The sequence below is a fragment of the Falco naumanni genome, chromosome 3, assembly GCF_017639655.2.
Source record: "Falco naumanni isolate bFalNau1 chromosome 3, bFalNau1.pat, whole genome shotgun sequence".
Taxonomy (NCBI): Eukaryota; Metazoa; Chordata; class Aves; order Falconiformes; family Falconidae; genus Falco; species Falco naumanni.
This window is the reverse complement of record NC_054056.1, coordinates 8,255,273-8,264,753: the sequence shown is the minus strand read 5'-3', so window position 1 is coordinate 8,264,753 and position 9,481 is coordinate 8,255,273. Positions and strand designations below refer to the sequence as shown.

At 44.8% G+C, this 9,481-nt stretch overlaps 1 long non-coding RNA gene across 2 annotated transcripts; it reads left to right on the top strand.

Moving 5' to 3' along the window:
- The first annotated feature begins 5,302 nt into the window (after nucleotides 1–5,302).
- LOC121084237 lies at nucleotides 5,303–8,074 on the top strand. Of its 2 annotated transcripts, XR_005826657.1 has the most exons (3): nucleotides 5,303–6,875; nucleotides 7,248–7,322; nucleotides 7,489–8,074. It is a non-coding gene; the product is annotated as an uncharacterized LOC121084237 (long non-coding RNA). The 2 variants fall into 2 exon arrangements; XR_005826656.1 differs by having other exon boundaries at nucleotides 5,303–7,322.
- Nucleotides 8,075–9,481: the final 1,407 nt, after the last annotated feature.

Genomic DNA, 9,481 nt, shown 5'->3' with positions numbered 1-9,481 from the left:
AGGGCTGCAGTCAAAGAAGCCAAGCCCAGTAGGGCGTCTAGGCTTGTTTGAAATGCTATGTCCCTGTTTTATAACTGCAACGGCCATTTTTTACAATCTGGTCAGCAGCTAGTACATATTCTTGCATAGTGCATGAGTGTAGGGGTGTTTGGGTGTTGTAGATGCTTACAAATGGAAAGTAATCTGCCTATTGAGTGCCAAAGTGTATCTTAAGTCTCAGTTGCTCAGTCAGAAGTGTTTAGCTTTGTTCTTCCCATGAGGTTTTGTTCCAAGACAGCAAAGAGGAGTATGCCTTGTCATTCCTATGAGAGTAGACAGGAACAAATGACCCAGGGATAGAGTTTGCAGTAGGATCTAGGATCAGTTGCCAACTCTGGCTGCTTCTATATTATTTTTTTTTTATTCAAAATCGAGAAGATAGTCTCTGCCCCATTTTTAAGTGTGCTTATATGAAAAATGGCCCTTCTGGATCAGTTGGGGTATCTTGTAGCAGTTTGGAAGGGCTAGAAGTCTATACCTCTTCTGCTCGAACCTTTAAGTGTTTTTTGTTGCTGGAGATCACTGACAGGGCTTGCAGGTACCTCTGGTAATATTCACCAGCATGGGTGAGGGAGGAGAGAAGATGGACACATGGATGTGGAGAACTGAGATGATGTCGCTCATATCCTTTGTTTTTGTAGTGGCCTAGACAATTCGTAGCATGCATGTGTTTTGCACCTGCTCTTTTTTTTCTAGACTGCTCAAACTCGTGACCTATTCTGACTGAATTGCTTGAGCACAGAACAAAATGAGTTCAGCGGAGCACATAAAGATGTGTGTGCTGGGACACGGGAAAAATTATAAAGTGCGTACTTTTCAAACCTTTAGATGCAGCAGGGCAGAACCATCCATGTACAAGATCTTTCTGCAAAGATTTCCTCAGACGTGGGGCAAGGAGTGGGAAGTCTAGTGTCAAGAGCTGGTGTATGTGTTGATATACTCTGTAGTGACTGAATCCCAAGCCAGGTGGAAGTCAAATCAAGAGCAGCCAAAAGGATACCACCTGCTTACTCCACAAATGAACTTAGAATGAACCAGCATGTTGCTAAGACCGACCCTTCTTTGGCTTTCATGTTGTCCTCACAGCCAGGTGTTAACCCTCTCCCCACCAACTCTGCCGATTATATGGGACAGTTTAAACTATGCCCTTTGATATTTAGCATCTCCTGTGCTAGAGGTCTGTATTTGTAAAGTAAGGAAGAGCAAGACCCTTGGCCCTTCTGCCTGGTATGTGCAGGGCAGCCAGCTGGTGGCTTTTCAGCTTTTATTTTTAGTACAGTCTTGATGAGGAGATAAATGACAGCACCCCATTTTGCCATGCACCAAAGAGCACACTTCTCTCATGCCCCATACAGGAATGCTAGAGCTTGTAGATTCCTCCTCTTAACTTGGAATGCCTCTCTTGGCAAAAGGAGTTTTGCCTGGAGCTGGACTCAGAAGTAACTCAGTTGTTGTTTCCTGTGAAGAACTGCTCTACTCAAAAGACCATCCTGCAGCCCACCTGCTCAGCTCTTCATCTTTTGCAGCATTACTGGTGGGGAGCAACTCATTCATGCCACTCTGAATGCTTGTGGAGGAATGAAAAGGTTTATGACCGCCTCCCTTACTCCTCATCCACCTCTACTGTTCCCCCTTCCCAGAGCTAGAAGGTAGGAGGTTTAAATCATGCTTTGAGCAAATCCTGACTTGCTTCTAGCTCCTACACATAGCTTCTGCTGGTTGCATTTTAATTTTTTCCCTGGAAATGAGCCTACTTAAGTGACTTCATGTATCATGTATATATAAAAACATCCTTACAAAGCTGCCTTTGAGTTGCCTTTTCTGGATTGTTATGTAGGGTTGACCAAACATTTCTTACCTCCTCCTGCAGTGGATGAGATGTCTGCTGTTAATTATGTTTAATGACTGAATTCACTAGGTGAAATACAGCGCGCTCTTCACTTGCCTAAGATCTGCTGTATTGTAATTATGGTTTTCAGTATGAAAGAACCTTCTGCCATTTCTGATATCCCTGGTCCAATAGCATTATTGATTTCTTATATACAGGGAACAAGTTTTACTGCTTATTTTCTGCAGATGTTTCCTTGGACTGCAGTACCATCTTTCTAGCTTCCAGGATTGCCCTTTCATTTAGCTTTTAATGCAAGGCACCCAACCAGTATCTAGCTCCTGGCCAGTCGTGTTCCCCTCCCCGTCCCTTCATGGCTTCACCTCATTTCTCCCACTTTCATCCTGAAGATGCAAAAAAAGAGTACCAACCATGGATTCACTCTGAAAAGAAAATCAGAAGTCTGCATTTTTAGCTGGGAAAACTTCTTGACAGTATCAAAAGCTGAGAGGTGACTTTGAGATCGACAAGGTTCAACCCTGAGCCAGTAAACCAGCTTTTTGAAACAGACCAGAGAGAGAGGAAGATTAATAGTCCCCCTTAAGGGTCTTCCTTTGTGTTGCTTTTGCAACATCAATATATAGGCTTGGCAAATCTTTTGTTATCTTCTGCTTTCAGTGAAATGCAATATAATTCTTCTTGCCGATACCTGGATTTTAGGTAAAATATATCTATTCAAGTGCTATGGTCTTCGGACAATCTATATGGACACTGAATACTTCCTGTAAGTTGCAGAGCGCATGTATGTTCTGTCTAGATCCGCGTACATACAAGCTCTGGAGAAGTGCCCAGTCTAACTAGCAGTGACTGGGGAAGAAGTTCACTTGTTAGGATCTGGATGTAATTAATAGAATATTAGCAAGAGGAGGTGGGTGAGCCAAGAGATGTAAGCAGGGCTGTGCAAAAGCTTTTGTAAAAAGAAATACTGTGGGGAGCCCACAGTGGGGAAAAAAAAGACTGTAAAAAATGAGTGTGCTGTTTGCTGCCTGCCCCTGTGGAATGCCTGATACTGTGCAGTCTTTGGACTTCAGAGAAATCAGTCCCATGTGCATGACAGTGCTTCTCTTTTCCCAATAGCAAGGAAGGATTTCAGCACATGCTGGGGAAAAGACATGAGAGGCTTCTTTAACTGGCTTGTGTTTCAGCATTTGTTCTGTTCATGAAATTAGCCCTTTCAAGGTACCAGTATAGGTTGTTACTGGTTCGATACGCAGCATGTGTTTTATGTGAAGGTTTATCTGCCATTGCTGGCTTTCTTTTTCAGTGCTTCAGCTTCCTCTTCTGTAGACCTATAAACTTGCATTAAGGGTTCTTAAATGCTCTGAGATCTTCAGTGAGAAAGATTCTGAAGGGGCCCGACATAATGTGGGAAGCCATGATGACAAGAGGTTTTCTATCTGTCCTAAATAAAAGGTGTGTTGTACTTCAGTCTGGCTACTAGCAGCTTGGGCAAGAATGACTAAATGTGGAGAGGGTTTGGCCTAAAAAAACAACTCGGTACTTAAAATGGGGCCTTTGACCCAGTCTTCCTTTTTTCCATATGTGTAAAAATATTAAAGGGTGGTTTTGCCTCCAGGTGATGTGCCTGCTCTGACAGCATCATAAACACTGGTATAGCATGTACGCCTAGTTCCTTACAGCTGTTTATTCTGTGTTAAGAGGGTTTGTTCTGGATGGGTGATCGGGCTGTCCTGCTGTCTCAAGACTGCCAGAAAAATCAATGGTAAGACGTTTGTGTAAAGGGTGAGAAAGGGAAAAGTTTTATCTTGATTCTCAGCCTGTGGGTTCCAAAAACATACAGTTCAATGAGAGTAAAAATGCTCAGTGAAAAGTGGAGGCACTGAGGTGTCTTAGAACGTACAGACATTTGAAGGTGACAGTATCTCTTGTACTGGCCGATTTCATGGAGCACCTAGGAGGACAGCCACTAGGTGCGGTAAAACAAGGTCAGAGGAGTCCTTCTAGGGCAAAAGAGCAGTTAAAAAATTACATTGGTTCTAACAGGAAGGCAGTGAAATAGCTAAAATGCAGGTGTGTTATGTTGAGGTAATCTAATACAAGAAAGTACCCTGGAAGCAGAAGCCATGTTTAAAACGAGCAGCAGCCACTGGAAAGCCCTATCAGGAACAGCAGAAAGTTGGAATAATCAGTCCTAGAAGGAGCACAATTCATTGCTGCAGCAGGTAGAGTTATGAAATATGTCACATCTTAGTACTATGAGTTGGATTATCCAAAACCCAGCAGCTGGATAAGACTTAAACCCCCACCCCTCAAAAAAAAAAAAACCAAAACCAAAGAAACCCCCAACCCAACCTTGACTGTCTGCTGTCATTAAGGGTCATATGCCACTTTTCAAACGAGGTCTCTGAATCCAAATGCTGGAAAGTAAAGTCTGCTGAAGGAACTTTGCTAGTGAACTGGATAGTTCATCTTTCATGTGTCTTGTTAAACTGCCATGTAGTGTCGAGGTTCTGGTAAGAACTACTGTACCTATTGTTGTAGCTGTGTAACAGTCATTTTTCTGTAGAATGTTTGGAGATGTGTGAATATTGGTATGTTCAGACCTGTGAGACAAAACTTCATGAAGATTTCCCAACCTCCTAGCAGTCAGCAAAGTCTGGTCAGTGGCTGTTGCAGAGGAGGAGCAGCTCATTTTTCTGCTTCCATCCTTATTGTTCACTTCAAGGAGAAAAGTTAATAGCAAATAGCTATGATGCTGAGCAAAATCCAGCAACTGGTGGTTCCCTAACTTGGAATCCAAAGCAAAGCAAATCAGAAAAGGCTTGTGTGATTTGAAACTTGAACTTGGGAATCCTGAAGTTTTGTGATTCAGAATTGCAGAGCAAAGATTTGGATTAACCTTGCCTTCCTTCTATGGCACAAGGATTTCCCTCTTGGTGCTAAGAGTGTCTGGGTTGGTTAGACCACCTTCTAGATACATACTAAAGACAGACATGTTAGTGTTCTGTATTGCATGGGAAATGTTTTTACCGATTGTGTTCCTTATGGAGGTAAGCATTACATTTTTCATTTTCACAAGTCTTAAGCTTCTGTGTGCATATGTATAAATATGTAGGTATGCATAGACAAATACTTAAGTATTTGTATGTATCTCCTGACCCCCCGAGATGTTATCGGTCTTTGCCTTCCTCACGTTTCACAGGGCATGGGAAGGCCAGAGAGACTTGGAAGCCTCAGCTGTTGTGTGCGGGGAAGCTGTCAGCCTTCTAAAAGAGCATGTAGCCAGCAAGTGCATCGTGGTGCTTCGGTACCGAGCTGATACCACAGGCCTCAATCTTTTTATGAAGAGGGATCCCAAGGAAATGTGCTGATGTTGAAGGGGAAAGGTGGTGGGGGAAGAGGTAGGAGGCAGCTTTCAACCAATTTTAGGCTTAACTCCTGTGTTCCTGAAAATGGTTCTGGGCTTTGAGGGGTTTGCTTTTGGCTTTTTGCCTTAAGTGCATCCTCCGTCACTGCTATCCGCATGTGCTGAGCTGCTAAGAGGTGTTGCTTAGGGAACTGTGGTGATACGGATTCTGTGCATGCCAACCACCCTGAAGGCCATAGCTGTATTTTACCCTAAAAAAGCTTTCCGTAATACTAGGCTTCTGTTAGGACACGATTTTCTCGAATTCCACCCCCTCAAGGTGATTTTCCCACACACCTGCAGGCAGCAGGACTAATGTCATCTCCTTTTGCCCACTTGGGCTTAGACTAAAATCCCTTCCCTGGCTATTCTTTAGCTTTTACAGCCTTTGAGTCTTCCCTTGGGCCTGGTTGATAGTCCTTTGCCATTTCACCCTGTTCACAGCCAGCATGAGTCTAGGTACCGACTATCTCAAAGAATTTCAGTTACATGATAAACCTGCTTTTATGTAAATTAATTACAGCATTTTAATTGCTTTCAGAGGGAACTACGGGAAATCCTGTCTGCATGGTGACCTAGCATAAGCAATGATGGAAAGGTGCATCAGATGTGACCTCCGTGTCAGCTCAGCGTGCCTCAGACAGACTGCATTTGGCGTTCCGTGGCATGCTGTGCAGCTCCAGAAATTAATGCTAGGGAAAAAATGGGCAAAAATAATAGTCATGTAGAAACATGAGTTAGGAAGAAATGCTATAAATTAGGTATTTCTGTTGATTGAGGAAGTTGATCTTGCTTGTGGATCTTTGGGGTGTGAACTTGATGCTGAACGGCTCGTTTTTCATTTGACATGCCTTGAATTATTTTCAAAGAGATAGAAGAGAAGCTTATGAAATAGAATAGGTTATTGAGTCCTCCTGAAATGCTCACAATGGTTATGCATAAAGCCAAAGTGAAGGATGATGGAATAAAATTCTGTGCTTTATAAGTAAATACTTAAACCTGATCTCCATGCAGGGTCCTAGTTATTTCTGTTTTTAAAATCCAAAAGAAGTTTAGGAAGTCTTAGAGGTTAGTATTGTGGGAAATAAATGGCTCTTCCATAAAAAATTCCACGTAAGCAAGGCTCTTTGAACAATTCTTTTTGAAATCGGTTCTAACTATAGCCAGTTAGCGGTTTAATGTTGAAATGTATACTTGCTCTCCTATAAAGCAGTATTTCATTTGCATTTCAGTGCTGTGAGTCTTGACAAATTTGGGAAGAGCCTGAGAGAAATTTTTCATCCTGAGATACAAAAGGTAGGAGGTGACTTCGTTTTTTCGTTTGGTTATGGCTTTTTATTATTTTCTGGAAAAGTAAGTCGTTACGTATAAATGCTAGTGGTTTGTTTCTTTCGGTAGCAGGATAATAATGATGAGTAGGGTTACAGTTACAAAAGAAGCTGTCTTTATCAGTTGAACTGGCTACTTTGAAATTAAGCAAATGTAAGAGTACGTTACAGGGGGTTTTGTGCTGTCTTCAGTACTGGTGTGCTAAAGATATTGTTTTGTTTACAGGATTTATTGGTTCTTGAAGAGCAAGAGGTAAATGTAAACTTATCGCTCCTAGCACTTACTTAGTGACTTACAACAACTTAGATATCAATTGCTTATTGCAGTAAAAAAATGTGGTATTTCTGTGCAACGTATGAGATCGAAAATCATTTTAAGCACCAGCATAATAAATCTTATTAATAGATGACCAACTTAGTAATATCATAAAATTCTAATCTGTGATCAAAAGTAAATTATTAGGTATCTGCTACTTGAGCATGTAATGGAGCTGGTCTGAAGTGTATATTCCTGTGTGTAGGACGTATACAAAAGTTGTATATACAAGTCCTTAGAGGAAACATTATTTTAGGTCTTTTGTTTGATTGTCTGTTTATCCTGTAATATTTGTTTTTATTTCTCAAGGACCTGTGAATTTGAAATTTGGAATCCTTTATGCTAAGGATGGGCAGCTTACAGATGATGAAATGTTCGGTGATGGTGAGTTTTTCACCTTTTCCTTGGCTGAAGGTTGCAAAACATATTGAGCTTCACTGTGAGTACAGACATTCACAGTTGTGACCCTCTTAGAATTCATCTTGGGAGCCTTGAAGATTTCTATATAAATCAAATTGTTATACTGAATAAACCGTTTCTTTTTTCCCAGTGGGCGTTCCCATAATTAAGTAGTATGGAGCTGAAGGGGACTATGATGTAATGGTGGTGGAGCCATTTGGACTGAGTCTTGAAGAGATCTTCAGTTTTTGTTCAAGGAAATTTAGTCTCGAGACAGTCCTATTACTCGCTGACCAAGTGGTAGGAAACTGCTTTGTTGATCTTGATGGTGCAGTGTGTTAGAATATTAAAATTCCTTGAGAGATCAGAACCAAATACGTTGTTTCTGTAATTTAGAGGTGAATAGGCCTGTATCATTAAAGAAAAGACTCAAAATTGATTTTGTTTCTCTTAAATACAAAGTGCCCCATCTAAAGTGATAACAAAGTCTTAATTGATTTTTAAAAACCAGACTTGCACTGTTTGCAAACCATCTGTTGCACTGCTCAAAGACACAAGAAATTTGCCCAAGAATGTTTTTGGAAACAAATGTAAAATAGACACGGGGAAAGAGCTGGAGAGGTTTATGTATTGTCTATCAAATTATGTTCTCTTTAATGCCCTTACATTTTACAATAAAAGGTTTCATTACCTCTTCTATCGTTAAGACAATGTTGCTAGTGTTTTTATAAGGAAAATGTGTATGCCTAGTCTCTCTTGAGTGATTTTTTTTTTCTCTTTATCTAGATTAGTTAAATTGAATACATGCACTCTAAGAACCTCATCCACCGATATGTGAAGCCAGACAACTTCTTAATGGGCCTTGGGAACAATTCCGTTATTGATTCCATTCCTATAATAAACTGTGCAGTCTACGTTAGGTATATTGGCTGCAGTACCCAATTTTTTTCGCTAGGCGGAAGCAGTGCTCCATCCAAACTAAGGGCAGCGCATGCGCAGAATCGCCTTGACGCCAAAGGGCGGGGCTTCCGGATACGCATGGGTGTGATGCAATCCGCTTTTGCGGATGCGCGGAAGCCTTTCTGGCCACCGAGGGCAGCGCATGCGCGGAGCCGGCTTGACTTAGGGGCGGGGTTTGTGGCTGCGTACGTATGTGCTAGGCGTCCGGCCCGGAAGGGGGGTCATTTCCGGCCGCGCGGCGCGCTGGAGCGGCGGTGGCGGTGCGGGGCCTTCGCCGGGAGCCCGGACGCCTTTCGGGCCGGGGCGTGCGGCGGCGCTGGGGGCGGCCGGGGGCCGAGCCCGGGCGTGGCCGTCGGGCAGCGGCCGGCTGGGGGGGACGTGGCTGGCCGGCGCTCGGCCGCGGCAGGGAGCGCCTGGTGCCGGCGGCGGGCGGGCTGAGGCGGGCGGCCCGGGCCGGGCCCGGCGGGGCTGCCGGCGGTTCTCGTCTCCCCGGCAGTGACGGTGGTCAGCGGGCTGCTCGCGGTGCTGCCTTTGTCTTTTTTCTCGGAGCCGCGCCGCTACCTCAGCGTGGAGGCGAGGAGCGGCGGCGGGGCGGCCCCGGTGCTCCCTTGTGGCGGCGGGGCCCGGGAGGGGGGTCGGCCCGCGGCGCCCTGCCGCCCCCCCGCCGCCTCCGGGCTGCCCGGGCAGCCGCCGCAGCTCTGCGCGGGGCTCTGCCTTTCCCCCAGCCGCTGGCCGGGCCGTGGCAGGGGGCTGGGGCTGCCGCCCCCCGCGGGCCGCAGGGGCTGCCTTGGGGCCGGCGGTAACGCTGTCGCGGGGGGGGGGGGGGGGGCTCAGGAGCCTCTTCAGCCCCTGCGAGCGGGCAAGGGAAGGGCAAGGCCGGCGGTGGGATCCCCACCCCTCGCCCCCCACTGCTGATTTCTCTAAAAAGTATTGCAAAGGGCAAGCGTTTAACTGCCGGGGAGGGTTGGGAGGCAGCAGCTCGGGTCTCTTGCTGAACCGGTGTCGTGACAGTCAGCTCCTGGGCCAGAGCAGCCGAGGGGAAGAGGCCTTTGGATTTGCTTCCCAGTGAAACGGGGCTTTTTTTGTGTTTTTTTTGTACCTAGGTTCATCCGGAATTGTACGTTGACAAATCAAGGGGAGCTAAACTGAAGGTCAGTCTAGATGTTACTTTTCCACGTATTCCT